The following is a 17,671-nucleotide window of genomic DNA, read 5'->3' as shown; positions in this document are numbered from 1 at the left end:
TAGGGCATCACAGTCAGGGTCAGTCCCTCTCTCCTGGGAGCCAGGAAGAATGTGTGAGCCAGAGGGGCTGGTCTTAAAACTAAAGAGGAGCCTAAGTCTGGGAAGGAAGAGGCCACACTTCCTGAACCCACTGGCCATTCTTCAGACAGGGATGTACCAACACTGTTCAGAACTAGGTGGCCAGAGATCATGGCGTGTTGTGAAGTAGGACTCATAAGCCATGCCTGGGAACGGGCCCTGAAGGCCAAGTGCCCAGGTCATTCTTGCCACACGAAAGGGCATGTAGGAAGCAAAGGCATGAAAGACAGAACAAACTCCTCCACTGCCCTGTCCCTCAGGGTCATGGTCTGCATTCAACTGCTACCACCATGCCCAAGGTTACTTTTCCCTGCTTGGTTTTGGAGATCTGGGCCTCCAATTTTAATTAAGAGATTTCTTTAATGGGTAAGCCCTCACTAGGACTTGTATATGAGGAGGGCGATCTTTTGGTCACATGGACTTCCCTCAAATCAGACTTCTGTCAGAGTTTAGGGGCCCAGGGATGGACAGGAGGGACCTGCATCTGCTCCCGCCGCTTGCTCAAATCCATTAGCTATGGCTCTTGGGCTATGCAAAGAGAAAGGATTACCTGGATCCCCTTGCGAGCAGCACACAAAGCCAAGTGAGAAACTTAGTACAGGTCAGAGCCACACTAGCAAGCACCTCATTCATGCACAAGCATCGTCCAAGTGAACAGACATTCCCGTGTGGCACACACCATGCTTCCCGAGCATGCCAGCAAAGAGCTAAAACAGAAATGAAAGAGTGCACCGCTCTGCAAATTCAGAAAGCTCATACCCTGGCGTCTCTGGGCAAACTCTGCACTAAAGCGCCTACAGGATAGGGAGAGAAAAGGAAGCCTTGTCACTGCTTCCGCACCCTCTACGGACTTTGCCAATGCGCCTGGGGCCTCTGCTTATTTTAGAGTGTGCTGGGGAGAAACTTGTTGTCAGAAGAACAGTCACATCCTCCTGGATGTCGTTGGGAGTTAGGCACAATGGCTGCTTTGTTTCTGACTCAAGTTCAACTAATAATTTAGCCTAATCATTCGCAGTGTTTCTTGGGAGGGCAGCTTGCCTGCTGGAAGGGCTTGCGTTTTTGTGCTGGGGAGAAACAAGGTAGCTTTATTTTCTCAGAGACTCTTCAGTCAAAACATGTTATGTAATCATAAGTGATAATTGGACCAAATGGCATCATAATCACCACCGGAGAATGGGGAGAGAGCGCGTCTCTGCAAAACGACACCCCCGGCTGATATCATCGCCGCCAAATTGAGCAAAAGCGGGAGGCCGGGGGCAGGCCAGTTCTCACAATTAGACTGCCTTCGCATTAATTATCACTTCCCGGGACATCTGCTCTTTCTTCTGTTTTAGTGGAACTTTTAAATGAAATCCGTGGGTTTCTTCTTCCACCTAAGACTGTTTGAATGTATGACAAAAGCAAGCCAAGGTCTGAGATGGGAGCAAGGGGACGCTGGGACTAGAGCACGGTTCATAAGGCAGAATTTGAGATTACACGCAGGGCTCATTTTCAGGGCATACACAGGTTGTATAATATGTCACATATTATACAGTGTATACAGAGTATGCATACAAGCACAACCACTGTGTATTTATATATACAGGAGATTGTGTATATATATACACGTAGAGGCAGTCCGATGCTTTTTTTCACCTTGATTTTCAGTTAAAAACTGAAAAGTAAAGCAATCTCAGAATGTTTCTTTCTTATTTCACAAGCATGTTTACAGCTGTATTGCTTCAAAACTGAAGATGAGGGGGCAAAAGGCAGAAACCTGCATTGTGGCAAATTCAGCAGAGTGTAAGTATAGACCCTTCACGGTTGTGAATTCTGCATGAACGCTTAGTTCTAGATGCTCATCGAACACCTGGGCTTTTGCAGAGTGCTGTGCATACTTACTTGACAATTCCCTGCCTCCAAAGGAAAGCAAGTTAAAACACAATACAAGCATTAAAGGCTTCTTTCCAGGCATCTATAAACAGGGTTCATAACATCAGATGTGGCAGGGACTGACAACGATTTCAAACACAGCCAAACACTGGAGGTTTAGCATTTTTCAGTGGATCTAAATCCTTCCAGATTCAGATTCCTTTGGAAACGTGACTCTGAAAAGCTTTGCTGAGGTGGGAAAGAGTAGAGTGTGTGAGAACATTCACTCACTTTTCAGTCCAATAAACTCTTTATAGCTGGTTGTTCCCAGCTGGCACACAGGACGGGAGAGGGAGGAAGGCTGTGAGTGCAACTGGGAATCAGCAGGAAGGTGCAGAGAGGTTAAGGACTGGGAAGGTGAGCCGTGGGGTGAGGGGGGGAGGAGCAGAGACACGAAGGGGCCTCATGGGGGCAAGTGGGGCTCTGAAGAGACTCGGGGAGACAAAGGAGAAAGAGTTTCCATTGGGAAAGAAATTTAAGGAGGGAACCTGGCAAGAGAGCAAGAGAATTGGATAGTCAGGAGAGAGGAGGAAGGACAGGCTTGAGCTTGGAGAGGGCGGGAGTGCAGCTATTCTAGTAAGAGAGGGTGGAGGAGAGGTCTGGGAGCTCAAGTGTGTGGCGTGGTGTTAGGTCACGAGGCAGCCCTGTTCCTCCCCAGTGCTGGGGGTGCAAGCTGCTGGAGACCCACCCCACTCCCGAGAGTGGAGTCACCACCCCAGGCCCCATGTTCCCTGTGGGCATGGAAGGACCGTGACGGGTCAATCCCGGCTGCAACCCCACTGCCCAGCAGCTCGGCTGCTGAAGAGAAAGCTTAGACACACTTGAAGACGTGTGAGTGTTACCCTGACACAGGCTCTCACCCCACAAAGGGTGGCCAGCGCCCAGGTATTCACCTCCCCGCCCGTCACCCCTCCCTGGGGTGCTGGGCTGGCAGAGCAAGGGGTGGAGCAGAGGACACGATGCCCTGAGATGCACAGAAGAGGGTTCAATGCCGGGGCTCTTGGGGCAGCTTCTGAAATGACTGAGGAGGTCAAGGAAGTCAGTCACAACCCAAGACGAGCGCAACGTGAGAGCCAACTAGGGAGGAAGGCTCAGAAAGCCTGTGAGAAACAAAGTCGTTCCAAGCAGCTTCTATAAAGAGAGGTGCGGGTGTGGAGGAACTCAGCTACATTTAGCCAAGAAATGCAAGTTTGGAATTGTTTTTAGTGTAGTTAGTCAGACAATGTTCAAAGTGTCCTTGGAGGAAACGTAGCTTTCTTCAGATTCCAAAATGTGCTATTAAAATGCTCTAAGAGTTTTCAAAATGTCTTGGGAAACCCAGCTCTCCTTGATCCTGGTTCCAGGTGGGTACCAGTGGGTGATGCGAGCACTGTTTTAGAACTGTCCTCCAACAAGATCTATCACCCCCATGGATGGGCTGCAGGGACTCAGTGAGACCCCTGACATTCATGCCAAATTGTTTTGTACATGTACACTTTTCTGGGGAATGGAGGCATGTTTTAATTATATTTTCAAACATGTCTGGAGGGAGAGAGAGAGAGACAGACAGACAGACAGACAGAGGGGGGGATTGGGATCAATTAAGAACCACTGCTCCAGGAAGAGTCCAGGTTTAAGAAAAGTCTCCAAAGCCATGGGAGCTCTCTATTATCAAAACAAAAGGAACCGGATTCTGTTCAATGTATTCCCATGTTTTCTAGAACCATCTGTAGAGCTGCTCAGTGAAGAAGTGGAGTTGAAAGAAGGGTGTCAGGCAGGGAACTATGTGCTACCCTAAGAGAACCCTTCTATCTTGAAAATGCTCTTGACTGAAACCTATAACATAGCCCTTTTTAACAAAATAGAGACATAGTCCCAGAGTTGGCCATTTTAGGTGAACATCAAATTATTTGGGTGAAAAATTGAGGGCATAAAGTACGGCGTAGAGGAAGTACAAGTAAAGGTGAAGACTACTGAAGAGGCCAGTGCAATAATCCAAGAGAGGGATGATGTATATCTGGACTAAAGCAGTGGTTGTGGAGAAGGAAACAAGTGAATATTTAAGGAAGTATTGGTGAAGTATATTGCAAAGACTTTATAATTGATTAGCTCCAGGGGATGAAGGAGGAAGAGCAATTCAAGTGGAACACCAGTTTTCTGCTTGGGCCTCTAGGTGGATGGTGGCACCACTGACTGAGACAGGAGAAGACTGTTGAGGGAAGATGACGAGTTCCATTTTGGCAAACGTTGGGCATCTGTGGGTTGGCTATACCGGCTGGAGGTTAAACTGAGAGGTGGGACTCAGACATACGACTTTGGGAATCATCAGCCAACAGGGGGAATATACGAATCAGGGAGAGAGTGTAAGGTGAAAAAAGAGAATGGCCCAAAGTGAAATCCTAAGGACCAACAGCATGTGAGGGGCTGGAGGAGGAAGCAGAGATGGGGCACTGAGAAAGAATGGTTGGAGAGGTTGGGGGAGGGCCAGAAGAGATTGTTTCCAAAAGGTAAGTGACAGAAGAATATCTAAAACCGCACTGTCCAATATGGTAGCACTGACCACATGCGGCTCTTGAGCACTTGAACTGTGGCTTGTCCACATTAAGATGTGTTATAACTGCAAAATACACACCAGGTTTCGAAGACCTAGTAAAAATAATTTTAAAAAGAATATAAAATATGAATTATTTTTATATCAATTATACATCAAAATGACATTTTTATATTTTAGGTTAAATAAAATACATTATTAAAATTAGTTTCACCATCTCTTAATTTTTGCAATGTGGCTACTAGAAAAATCATATACATGGCTTGCCTTATATTTCTATTGAACGATGCTACTCTAGAAGAAACAAGTTTGTCCTTTAAACAAGACAAGGAGGAGAATGGATTGGATTTGGGAATTAGAAAGTCACCATGACAGATGGAATGGCTGGAGAGTCAAGGAGAGACTTGGTAAGGTCTTGGTGAGAAGGAGAAAAGGGAGGGAACGTGATGGTGGGAATATGTGTATAAGTGTAAAAGCTCAGCCAAGGGTCTTGTTTTTCTCCTGAAGAGAGTTAGGTGGGGATGGGAAAGACTGGAATGTGTTTCTTACCTGAGGACATGGATCCAGTTTTGGGCAAGTGGCAGAGGAGACATAGGAAAGAGGAGAGATGATGAGGGAGCTCGGATGGATGGGAGGCTGGGGTCCAAGCACCAGCTTGAAGGAGGGACCAGCCTTGAAGAGGAGGAGGGACTCACTTCCTCTGAGAAGAGAAGGAAGGAGGTGAATAGTTTTTGTGGGGTGGAGAATAGAAAGGACTCTGGTAAGGGCAATTGGTATCAATGTGATTTTCTAGTCAGAAGAGTGGAGGCGTGGGGTTTTAGGAGAAATACAGGAATGGAGAGTGGAGAGGACTGGAAGAGTGGCATTTAAGGAAGCAAAAAGTGAGGCCAGGAGGGAGCTGATAAAAAAAAATGGAGGTGTCTAGACACTGGATGTCTTGATGAGGATGAAGATCAGGTGTTCTGGGAATGAGAAATCTAGAGGACAGAGGGGTAAGTCATGGAGACAGGAGCTACAGGTGATGACTTAAGCCACAGCACAGCAGGAGCTGGGGTCGGGCAGTTGACCACTAGCCACAGACAGGAAGCTGATAAATGATAGGAAGTGGGAGGGGGAGAAGATGGCAGAGCACGATATGTACTTCCAAGGAGTGAAGTTCCTTTGAAGTGAGCACGCCGATATGCTTCACACACACCTGCAAGAAAGCCTGAGCCTCCACACCTTACACCCAGTGACATCGTTTCAAGGGGCACAAGTCGTGCACCCTAACAACTGCTTCTGCAAATATCTTCTCAGTTATCACATCAGGACCACACAATGGTAAAAAGCAGGTGGGTAAACAACCCTAGTATCACCCATTCCCTCCAAATGGAGGTCTGAGAGATGTTCAGAGACTTGATTAAAAGAATAGGACCCAACTCTGCCAGTGTCTTCTGAAAGAGAGAGAGAAACTCCCTCTCCGTACAAAAGCGTTTACCCATTTGTGATATGTTCTTTAGCTCCATATGTGAGTGGGTTTGAGTCAACTGATTGCACTGTAGGAGTATGATTTCCAAGGTGTGTTCATCTATTAAAAAGTCATTTTTTAGCACTTCAAAGCACCTCTGCATTTTTATGCCCTGGAACATTCTTTGTGACAAAAAATGAGCAAATTGCTTTCTAATGAATGGTAGGCTAAGTTCCTAAAATTATCAGTTACATAGAAGTCATTACTTTGCTTCAAGCAACACAGAAAATCAAGGGGTGTGAAAAGGGAAAATCATTTATGAAGGTAGCATTAAATTCCCTTAAATCACTAACCATTCAGCTTTCAGAAGAATTACACGGCAAACAACAGGCCTTTGAAATGATTAATTTCAGCATATCGGAGTTTAATAGCTATTGTAACTTCAGTTCCTTCCACCTTGTCAGAGAACAAGAAACTTGCCACCTTCTACCTGCTCAGGACAGCTCTGAATGTAGAACTCTCCCAGAATTAAGGGATTCAGTGAAGAGGAATAATTTAGCCTGGAGAGAAATGCTCTGGAGTAGCAGAGCATTGCCCTGTTTGCCCTCCACATGCGCAATCACCCTCCCAGAGTGAGATCTGAGCTTAGCTCACATGCAACATATATGCAACTGCAGGGCTCTGTACCAAATCTTAGGCTCTCTATGGTCCCTCCACTGTGGGATGGAGTGGTTTTAACAGATCTCAATATGGTAAATTCAGCAGCACCTGCTAGCATGACTGTCAGTTCTTAGAAGCTCTTACACTACAAGCTCACAAAGCATCTACTGGTCAGTGATGACAAAGGGCTTCTGTCAGGCCAGGGAAGCTGAGGAAAGTGCCAGGAGAGCTGGGCTGTTTATTCGTTTATGTCACCATGGATGGGAGCACTGTCCCACTTCATCATGCTCATCAAGCCTCAGACAAACTTGAAATGTGGATTTACTGATTAAAATAAGGCATTTTTCAAAAATTGGGGGCAGGTTCTCTCAGCAGACTTGTGTCCTCAAACATAGCACAAAAGGTAAAAAGAGAAACTGGGATTACCTATAGATGCTGGTTTGTTTCAATTCAGGGAACTCTATCTAAACCTTTCCCATATTTTTACACTTTGCCACTTGGGAGCATGTTCTTTGTTTCATTGTAAATCTGCTGACTAAGAAGCTTTGTCTGTAAAAAGAACTTTTCAGTTCTTTTTGCCTCGGGTTATTGAAATATATTTAAATCAAATAAACATTTAATTCCTAATGGACGGAGGGTATGAAGATAAAAAGTCATTTAACCAAGAGCAGTTTCATGGCAAGATGGGGCATCATTCAATTCTACATGGGTCACACCTTTCACCACAAAAGTAAGACCACACATCAGTGCTAACAAAACAAAGGTAAAAGTGGTTTGCTGACAAAAACCAGATTTGTAGACCATTTTGAGGACAGATTAATTTACTTAAATATGCAGAGAAGCAGGTTAAGTAAATGCGTCCATTCATCTACTCACTGAAGAAATATCTGTTCACTATGTACAAGGCACTGTGTGAGGCACATGGTGGTGACCATGATAGACACAGGACTGACCCTTGATAAACTGAGAGTTACATAGACAAAGTTTATAATTCAGTGGAACTTTAACTAGCTTGATACCATGGACCCATATATTAAGGAACTAAGGGTTCAAGGCAACTATTAATTTGGGGCTGAAACAAAAAACAAAAATCTAAAGCAAACCAATCCCCCTAAACATGATGTACAGTTTTCTTCATAGGATTTTCTTTTTGTTTAAGTTCACAAATCTGTACAAATTGATTTGGAAAGGATATGAGATAATAGAAGTAGATAAGCTTTACAGCCTTCCCCACTCAGCCATAAGCATGGTTTAAGAAAAAGTTTGGAAAACCCTAGTGCTAGACCACTCTGTTTTGAGGTCATTTGGTGCTAGGACCTGTCAATTCGCAGATGAGGGGGCCACCATTTATAGAAGGCTCAGAATCTGCTTCTAATCTTTGTTTGTAAAAGCTTCTTTGTTTCCTAAGGAACATATGGCCTAGATTGAGAGTAAATATGTACCAGAGGGACTGAAAGATTAATGTAAGAGTATTCACAGATTCCTTCTTTATGATCCCCTGCTAAGAATAGCTCTGGCACTGCCACCTCCATGTTTCCTCATACTGGCTAGATGAAATGGATGAAGGGTGAGGTTGCCTTGTGGGGGAAGGCAGTCTGTGGAGTGGAAAACATTCTTTTCCCGTCCCCTCACCATGGAGGATTGGGAGAAGGATTCCACTCAGGACACAATGCCCACCCCCGGCGACCTTCAATACCTGTCTGCGGGTGCTCAAACCACCCTCCCCAGAGTGAGGCACTAGAGGGAGGGGGAGGACAAAGATCACCCTTCAGGATCCTGATCTGCCTGCAAATCCACAGGTAGGGGTTACTGAAAGATAATGAGATGCTGACAGCCAAATGGGTGAATATTGCAAGGGGCCCCTGGTGCCTGGGGATGAGTCCCTGTCCATGGGAACTGTTGAAGGCACTGCTCATTCAACGACGTGAAAGGAAACTTGTAGCATATATGACTGAGCAGGGAAGTTGCCTGATCCCCTAGATTCCCTCCTAAACACTCACTGTCATATTCTGCCTGCCAAAGGAGACAATGACCCTCAATGCCACAGAGATGTAGCTTAGGAGTAAGGGTCTCTCCACTTAAGGATGGTGTTTGAAATTGCCTAAAGGCAGAATCCTTTAACATGAGAGCTGGAAGGGGCCAGGGGTGTCTACTACTTAGAGACAGACATTTCCAAACTGCATTATGAATGTAAAGACAAGATGCTGACAAGATCTTAGACTTTGATATCTAATCCATGGGTGTCAGTTGGAAACCAACCTAAATCTTGTTGTTAAGGAGTTTCATTCAACAAATATTTACGGAGTGCTGGCACTGTTATCAAATTTGGACATAAAGTAATATATCAGAAATTTTGCTTTCACGGAGTTGACATCCTAGTTTGAGGAGAGGGGTTAAGAAGAATCTCCTAATCTGGTAAACAACAAAAGCCTGTGATTGTTCAACTCTTAAGGCAATCCTCAGACCTCCAACCAACAGGAGTAGGATTAAAAAAGAAGTGGCAGGGCTTCCCTGGTGGTGCAGTGGTTGAGAGTCCGCCTGCCGATGCAGGGGACACGGGTTCGTGCCCCGGTCCGGGAGGATCCCACATGCCGCGGAGCGGCTAGGCCCGTGAGCCACGGCCGCTGAGCCTGTGCGTCTGGAGCCTGTGCACTGCAACAGGAGAGGCCACAACAGTGAGAAGCCCGCATACCACAAAAAAAAAAAAAAAAAAGAAGTGGCATTGATCCCACTTCTGACACCAATCCCACATCCCACTTGTTTTTTTTTTTTTTTGGCTGTCACCCACAGCATGCAGAGCTTCCCTGATCCCTGGTTTAGGGATCAAACGGCGACCAGTGCAGTGGAAGCTCAGAGTCTTAACCACCAGAACACCAGGGGAGTCCAACAATCCCACTTCTGATAGTCTGAAGCCCTTGCCAGAATGCAGTCAGCCACTTTCCAGGTAAACACTGGATATCTATTGAGGTTTTAGATGTAAGAGAAAATCCAAGGGCAGCTAAATTTTGCTTTGACTCTCACTGAGCCAACTCTTTTTGTAAAAGTCAGAGATTCCAGAACAAAAAAACAAGGGAAATGGAAAGATGTGAAAGGTTTCAAATGTTGGGGAGGTAATGGTAGTAATAATAAAGTTGATATAAAACTGTCATTAACTAACTTTTGCTTTAAAAAATGGCCAAGGTGGAGACTGATTTCAAATTAAAAATTTTAAATGTAAGGATTTCTACTTTAAAATATGTGTACTATCCCACTGAAGAAAAGCCTAGAATTAGACGGCTTCGCTGGTAAATTCTACCAAACATTTAAAGAGGAATTAACACCAATCCTTCTCAAACTTTTCTAAAAAACTGAAGAGGAGGGAACGCTCCCAAATCATTTTACAAGACCAGCATTATCCTGATACCAAAAACAGAAAAGGACATTACTAGAAAAGTATAGGCCAATATCTCTGATGAATACAGATTTAAAAGTTCTCAATCACATACTAGCAAACCGAATTCAGCAGCACATTAAAAGAATCATTCACCGTGATCAAGTGGGATTTATCCTGGGGATGCAAGGATGGTTCAACATATGCAAATCAATCAGTGTGATACATCATATTAACAGAATGAAGGAAAAGAAATATATGATAATCTCAATAGATGTGGAAAAAGCATTTTACAAAATTCAACATCCATTCATGATAAAAACTATTAACAAATTAGGAATAGAAGGAACATATCTCAACAAAATAAAAGGCCATATAAGACAGGCCCATAGCTAATATCATACTTAATGGTGAAAGGTTAAAAGATTTTCCTCCAATATCAGGAACAAGACAAGGGTGCCACACTATTCAACATAGTACTGGAAGTCCTAGCTAGAGTAATCAGGTAAGAAAAAGAAATAAAAGTATCAGAATTGGAAAGGAAGAAATAAAATTGTCTCTATATTCAGATGACATGATTTTACATACAGAAAATCCTAAAGACAACCATAAACCTGTTAAATCTAATCAATGATTTCAGTAAAGTTACATGATACAAATTAACACAGAAAAATCAGTAGTGTTTCTATAAACTAACAACAAACTTTCAGAAAAAGGAATAAAGAAATCAACCACATTTACAAGAGCATCAAAAACAAAATACTCAGGAATAAATTTAACTATGGAGGTGAAAGATCTCTACTCTGAAAACTACAAGACATTGATAAAATAAATTGAGGAAGAGGCAAATAAATGGAAAGGTATCTCATGTTCATGCATTAGAAGAGTATTGTTAAATTGTCAATACTACAAAAGCCATCTATAGATTAAATGCAATCCCTATCAAGATTCCAATGGTGGGACTTCCCTTGTGGCACAGTGGTTAAGAATCTGCCTGTGAATGCAGGGGACATAGGTTTGAGCCCTGGTCCAGGAAGATCCCACATGCTGCAGAGTAACTAAGCCCCTATGCCACGACTACTGAGCCTGCACTCTAGAGCCCATGAGCCACAACTACTGAGCCCATGTGCCGCAACTACTGAAGCCTGTGTGCCTAGAGCCTGTGCTCCACAACAAGAGAAGCCACCGCAATGAGAAGTCCATGCACTGCAATGAAGAGAAGCCCCTGCTCGCTGCAACTAGAGAAAGCCCACACGCAGCAACGAAGCCCCAACACAGCCAACAATAAATAAATAAATAGATAGATAAATAAATTTAAAAAAACTTATATTAAAAAAAAGATCCCAATGGCATTTTTTACAGAAGTAGAACAAAAACTCCTAAAAGTTATCCAGAACCACGAAAGATGCTGAATAGTCAAAGAAATCCTGAGAAAGAAGAACAAAGCAGGAGGCATCACACTTCCTGACTTCAAGCTATACTATAAAGCTATAGTCATCAAAACAGTATGGTATCAACATAAAAGCAGACAAATAGACCAATGGGACAGAATCAAGAGACCGGATATAAACCCAAGCATATACAATAAACTAACATTTGACAAGGGAGCCAAGAATACTCAACAGAGAAAAGACAGTGTCTTCAATAAATGGTTCTGGGATAATTGGATAGTCACATGTAAAAGAATGAAACTAGACCCATAGCTTACACCACTCACAAAAATTAACTCCAAATGGATTAAAGACATTTAAATATAAGACCTGAAACCATGAAACTCTTAGAAGAAAACATAGGAACAAAACTCTTTGATATGAGTCTTGGTAATGATTTTTTGGATACAACACCTAAAGGGCAAGAAACAAAATAAAAAATAAACAAGCAGACTACACTAAACTAAAAAGCTTCTGCACAGTAAAGGAAATCATCAACAAAGTGAAGAGACAATCTATGGAATGGGAAAAATATTTGCAAACCATATATTGACAAGGGGTTAATATCCAAAATATATTTAAAAACTCATACAACTCAATAACAAAATACCAAATAACCCCACTTAAAAATGGGCAAAGGACCTGAATAGACATTTCCCCAAAGAAGATATATGAAAGGCCAACAGGTACATGAAAATATGCTCAATATCACTAGTCATTTGGGAAATACAAATTAAAACCATAATGAGATATCACTTCATTCCTGTTAGAATGGCCATCATCAAAAAGACAAGAGATAACAAATGCTGGCGTGGATGTGAAGAAAAGGGATCCCTTGTGCACTGTTGGTGGGAATGTAAATTGGTGCAGCCACTATGGAAAAAAGTATGGAGGCGCCTCAAAAAATTAAAAATAGAACTACCATATGATCTAGCAATTACACTTCTGGACTGTATCCAAAGGAAATAAAAAACACTAACTCGAAAATATATCTATACCCCTATATGTACAGTAGCATTATTTACAATAGCCAAGACATGGAAACAACGTAAGTGCCCATCAATGAATGAAATGGACAAAGAAGTTGTGGTACACACACACACAATTACTAGAGTTACCCATAATTTATAAGTAAACTACATCAAACCAGTGCTAAGACAACACAAATTAAGTGTTAAAAGCTAACTTTTCTAATTCAGAATTTTTTTTTAAGGAAGAGATGACCTTGCAAGTCTGAGATAAACAGTAGAGGCTAGCAGGAAGCCCAAAGCCTTTCTGAGGGAAGAAAAAAATATGCTTTAGCTTGGTATTTTGATTTGTGATTTGTGACTATAAGTTATGCAGCTTCTAAGGTGAGAAAACAGGGGTGGTTTGAACCTCTCATTCTTTTCGTAAAAGGTGGAAAATGCTATAACACGCAAGATGATGGTATGAAGATGGTGTAGAAACAGAAAGGGTTAAGTCCCACATTCTCTTATTCATCCCTGGACAGACAGCCAGAAGCTGCAAGCCTCAGCACTTGTTAATAAAGGACCCTGAAAAACTACAGACTGCTGACTCAGGTGCACTGAGGAAACAATCCCTAAGCTAACTATTACATCCACTTAGAACAATAAAAATTAGTGAATACTTTAATGCCAATTTCCATAAAAATAGTTCAATTTGTATTTATTTTGTATCTTTTATCATAAAGTTGGAGTTTTGTCTGAATACAGGTTCCAACTGAATACATTAAATAAAAATCTCCATTATTACTGTTCCCCATGCAGATGGTTAATCTAAGCAGTTAGGTGAGGAGGAGGTGGGAACATGGCCCCACCAGGTGCAACTAGGAAGACTAATGGCTGGTCAGCATATTTGGATTTTTTTTTTTTTTTTTTTTTTTTGTGGTACACGGGCCTCTTACTGCTGTGGCCTCTCCCGCTGTGGAGCACAGGCCCTGGACGCGCAGGCTCAGCGGCCATGGCTCACGGTCCCAGCCGCTCCGTGGCATGTGGGATCCTCCCAGACCGGGACATGAACCTGCGTCCCCTGCATTGGCAGGCAGACTCTCAACCACTGCGCCACCAGGGAAGCCCTGGATTTTTTTTTTTTTAATTAATGGTTTTTTTATAATTATTTTTAAATTTTTATTTATTTTATTTTTGCCTGTGTTGGGTCTTCGTTGCTGCATGGGCTTTCTCTAGTTGTGGTGAGCGGGGGCTACTCTTCATTGCAGTGTGCGGACTTCTCATTAAAATGGCTTCTCTTGTTGCAGAGCATGGACTCTATGCACGCAGGCTTCAGTAGTTGTGACATGCAGGCTCAGTAGTTGTGGCTCACAGGCTCTAGAGTGCAGGCTCAGTAGTTGTGGCACATAGGCTTAGTTGCTCCATGGCATGTGGGATCTTCCCGGACCAGGGCTCGAACCTGTGTCCCCTGCATTAGCAGGTGGATTCCTAACCACTGTACCACCGGGGAAGCCGCATATTTGGATTTCAATAAAAGACCATATCCCACATTTGGAGTTATTATTAGATCCTATCTATAAATTAAGAAAATGATTTTGTGATTCATTTCTGTGGTCATCACCCAGTTACCACAGGAGGCAAAACTGGGGTTGCATGGTATTTTGATCCATACAAGAAAACGGATATTGGTACCAAACATTTCTATAGTTTTAAGTTTCTAACTTCTGTTTTTTTTGTCTTAATGTGAAAATACAAATCTCTGGAGATGGGCCAAAGATGTTTAAACGCTATTTTTAAAGATACTGTGGAACCTCCTAGAGTAACGGAAATAAAAACAAAAATAAACAAATGGGACTTAATTAAACTTAAAAGCTTTTGCACAGCAGCAAAGGAAACCATAAACAAGATGAAAAGACAACCCTCAGAATGGGAGAAAATATTTGCAAATGAAACAACAGACAAAGGATTAATCTCCAAAATATACAAACAGCTCATGGAGCTCAACACCAAAACCCAAAAAATCCAGGTAAAAAATGGGCGGAAGACCTAAATAGACATTTCACCAAGGAAGACATACAGATGGCCAAGAGGCACATGAAAAAATGCTCAACATCACTAATTACTAGAGAAATGCAAATCAAAACTACAATGAGGTATCACTTCACACCAGTCAGAAAGGCCATTGTCAAAAAAGCTAGGAACAATAAATGCTGGAAAGGGTGTGGAACCCTTCTACACTGTTGGTGGGAATGTAAATTGATACAACCACTATGGAAAACAGTATGTGGGTTCCTTAAAAAACTAAAAATAGAATTACCATATGACCCAGCAATCCAACTACTGGGCATATACCCTGAGAAAACCATAATTCAGAAAGAGTCATGTACCACAATGTTCACTGCAGCACTATTTACAATAGCCAGGACGTGGAACCAACCTAAATGTCCATTGACAGATGAATGGATAAAGAAGATGTGGCATATATATACAATGGAATATTACTCAGCCATAAAAAGAAACGAAATTGAGTTATTTGTAGTGAGGTGGATGGACCTAGAGTCTGTCGTACAGAGTGAAGTAAGTCAGAAAGAGAAAAACAAATACTGCACGCTAACGCATATATATGGAATCTAAAAAAAAATGATACTGATGAACCTAGTTTCAGGGCAGGAATAAAGAGGTAGACATAGAGAATGGACTTGAGGACTTGGGGTGGGAGGGGGAAGCTGGGGCAAAGTGAGAGAGTGGCATGGACATATATACACTACCAAGCGTAAAATAGTTGGCTGGTGGGAAGCAGCAACATAGCACAGGGAGATTGGCTCGGTGCTTGCAATGACCTAGAGGGGTGGGATAGGGAGGATGGGAGGGAGGCTCAAGAGGGAGGGCATATGGGGACATGTGTATGCATATGGCTGATTCACTTTATTGTGCAACAGAAACTAAAACAGTATTGTGAAGCAATTATACTCCAATAAGGATCTATTAAAAAATAAATAAAATAAAATAATGCAAAAAAAGATACCATGGAATATAAAAATGTAATGTGACTATAAAATATTGATTTTATAAAACGCTGTAATTCTCATCTTTTATGAGTTGATTCTTGAGGCACTCCTAGACAGTGGTGTAAAAACTATGGCTCATCAAGACTGTCCCGGGCCTCCCTGGTGGCGCAGTGGTTGACAGTCCGCCTGCCGATGCAGGGGATACGGGTTCGTGCCCCGATCTGGGAGGATCCCATATGCCGCGGAGCGGCTGGGCCCGTGAGCCATGGCCGCTGGGCCTGCGCATCCGGAGCCTGTGCTCCGCAACGGGAGAGGCCACAACAGTGAGAGGCCCGCATACCGCAAAAAGGAAAAAAAAAAAAAAAAAAAAAAAAAAAGACTGTCCCACTTAAATTAGGTAAAGTTTTAAGTGTCTCTAATAATTCTTGATATTGATTTGGCTGTATTTACTGGCATCTTTGATTGTATATATACAGTTATAATATTAGGTAATAAACACCTTTACATATTCAAAGGCATTTATAAAGGATAGTAATTACTGTTCAATATTAAAATGGCCTGAAGTTCTCTTCTGTGATAATAACACGTTTCCATTAGGAAAAAAATTAAAGGAGAATGAGCCAATATTTTCCATGCACCCCTCCAAAATCTACCCTCCACCCTTCTCTGCTGTTCTGTACCCTCCATGGCTGGGCTGTTGTGGACTGTATCAATGGACTGTCTTGCCCTTCAGGATCTGACTGGATTCAGCTAAAGAGAGGCACCAGTAGAATATTAGTGAGTGAGAGGAGAATGCAATTGAGGCATCTATTCCTTCAGTACCTCCTTGCTGGGACTCACGTTAGTTACCTTCAACCCTCCCCCTCAGTTCTCAGCTCCTGTAAGGTGGCCTGCTCCCACAGCTACCTTCTCCACGTCTGACAAGACCTTCCTGCCCTTGCCCCTTCTGTCCCTTGGATGGTAATGACTTACTGTCCCCAAGGTGCTACCTCATCCCTATTGTTTCTTTTCTTTCCTTTTTAAAAAATTTATTTTATTATTTTATTTTTTGGCTGTGTTGGGTCTTCGTTGCTGCGCGTGGGCTTTCTCTAGATGTGGTGAGCGGGGGCTACTCTTCGTTGTGGTGCAAGGGCTTCTCATTGCAGTGGCTTCTCTTGTTGCAGAGCACGGGCTCTAGGCACACAGGCTTCAGTAGCTGTGGCACGTGGGCTCAGTAGTTGTGGCACGTGGGCTCAGTAGTTGTGGCTCGCGGGCTTAGTTGCTCCGCGACATGTGGGATCTTCCCGGACCAGGGCTCGAACCCGTGTCCCCTGCATTGGCAGGCAGATTCTTAACAACTGTGCCACCAGGGAAGCCCCCCTATTGTTTCTTTTAATCCTGCCCACACCTTTGCTAACAGTCCCTTCATTAAGCTCTCCCCAAATTACTTCCTTTTCAGAGTATCTTTCTTTCTTGCTGGGGTCACAACTGACACAGAGAGTTTAGGCCAAGTGTGAAAGACAGGTTATACCTTGCACTGTCTATCACTTTTATGAAATTCTATCTAAGATATTAGTTGTCTTATATTTATATATTCTTTGAATCCAACTCTAGGGAGCCTGAGCCAAGAATCAAAACCAGAAAAGAAAGATTTCTGAAGTTTTAGACAAGAGTATCCAATGTAGTCTTTAGAAATACAATATATAACATGGTGCAAAGACAGGAAAAAAGCTCCTAGTCAAACAAAGCAAAAAAAAAAAGTTACATTTAAAATATCCATATAACCTTATGACTTTTTGAGACTACTTTTTTCTATTTCAGGTCTACAATAATTTAAACAATCTCTAGTAGTTATGGGGAACAAACTAATGTGCACTCAGTAGAGACCAGATTCCCTGCTTGGGACAGGAAAACCAAAGATGAGCGTGCATTCTGAGCACTAGACGAGGTTCTGGAAGCATGGATTCCTGACGTTGGAAAAGACTTTCTGACCTTCCTCAGCCACATGCCACAGATGGCTGCTGAGCACCAGGATGACCCAACAGTTCACGCAAGGCTAGGGACTAGCTGGACAGGTGTGGCTGGGTCAAGGAAGCAAGACAGTCCAGCGTGCTAAAGCAAAGCTGAAGTGGGTGACCAGGATGCTCGGTAAGCACCTGGAAGGGACTACATATTGGTAGGTGTAGCCTAGTATTCTTTTGAGAGCAATTACACATTTCTCTCAGCTTTCCCACCTGTTGAAAGACTGAAACTGAAGATCATATGGCTTCTGAAGAATAAGAACTCACAATGTGTTAGAATTATACAT

At 42.8% G+C, this 17,671-nt stretch overlaps 1 protein-coding gene across 1 annotated transcript in view; it reads right to left on the bottom strand.

Moving 5' to 3' along the window:
* The window catches only part of EML6 (EMAP like 6), a 341,870-nt gene that overhangs the window by 28,394 nt on the left and 295,805 nt on the right, over positions 1-17,671 (bottom strand). The gene's annotated exons all lie outside the window — the stretch shown is intronic.

The sequence above is a fragment of the Mesoplodon densirostris genome, chromosome 14 (assembly GCF_025265405.1).
Source record: "Mesoplodon densirostris isolate mMesDen1 chromosome 14, mMesDen1 primary haplotype, whole genome shotgun sequence".
Classification (NCBI taxonomy): Eukaryota; Metazoa; Chordata; class Mammalia; order Artiodactyla; family Ziphiidae; genus Mesoplodon; species Mesoplodon densirostris.
This window is presented reverse-complemented; position numbering and strand designations above follow the sequence as displayed.